The sequence below is a fragment of the Palaemon carinicauda genome, chromosome 21 (assembly GCF_036898095.1).
Source record: "Palaemon carinicauda isolate YSFRI2023 chromosome 21, ASM3689809v2, whole genome shotgun sequence".
Taxonomy (NCBI): Eukaryota; Metazoa; Arthropoda; class Malacostraca; order Decapoda; family Palaemonidae; genus Palaemon; species Palaemon carinicauda.
The window spans coordinates 45,370,985-45,372,248 of record NC_090745.1 but is presented as its reverse complement, the minus strand read 5'-3'; positions in this window follow the sequence as shown (position 1 = coordinate 45,372,248).

The window sequence follows — 1,264 nt, the reverse complement described above, 5'->3', positions numbered from 1 at the left end:
TTTTCACAGATGCTTCTCATGTCCATTTGCCTTTGGATCATATGGCAAAGTAATGTGATGTTCTATTTTCTGGAAATGAATTGTATTCTGCATTCTATTCAGCAGCAACACATACCTTTTCCACTGTTTTGTCCATAAGAGGTGTCAAAAGTGCGCCATCTTTATGCATGTCAAGGGCATTCCAAATTGCAACATGCTAGGAATCAGTGGATCCATCCTCGTTAAAAACATTTTCTTCCGTACAATGCTGTACTGGTGCACACGATAAAGCATCTGGAATACGATAAGCATTCCCTTCTACCAGTGAACTGTAAAACTGAAATTACTTAGCTTCTCTCTCATGTGTTGAAGTCTTGGGTTTATAATTTCACCAAGTGACTTACTGTTAACAATTGGTATCAATGGTCTATGGTCTACCACATCAAAATGAGGTATTCAAGCCAAGTAAGTATGACATTTCTTCATTGACAATAATTCAGCTGTCATTTCCAACATCTGAAAGGAATCTCGAGCCACATTGCAATATTTTCCAGTCGGTTTCATGCTTTTGAAGCAAAGCAAATCCCAGACCATGCAGTCATGATGCATCTGTCTGCAACATGATTGGCAAGTACAGAGGGTGTAGTAAGCACTTCCTTTACTCTCCTAAAAGACAATTCATGTTGTGTAGTCCAACAACATTCATTACACTGATTCAGAAAATCTCTGAGTCGTTGTGCTTCACGTGCAATCACCAAAGACAAATCTCCAAGCTGATTAACAAGTTCTATAACGGATAGAAGATCTAATATATTGTGTAGTGCAGGAAAGCCTGCAATAGCCATCTCTTTGCGAAAATCAATTGTGTAGCCATGACTCGAAATTTTATACCAACAAAAATCAAAAATTCATTTTGCAAAGCAAATTTTCTGATCATTAAATGTTATCCCATATTCATCATATCTTCAAAAAATAGAAATAATATGGGCTCCATGATCCTTATAAAAATAATCATATGCAAGAATATCAACTATCCTTACTTTTTGTGATATATCTACAAGAGCTTGGTCTTCTCTTCTATTATATTCATCTCTTGATGAAGACAGTCCCATTACCGCTCACTTGAATTTATAGCAACACCATGGGGTAATGAAACATGTGAGATCCCGGTCTTCTTCTGTAATCTTGGTTTGGAAATAATCCATTTTCGCATCTAGTGTAGAGAATCGCCTTGTTCCAGTGATAATCGAAGCTACTCCATCATGTGATGATAGTGCAGTATAAG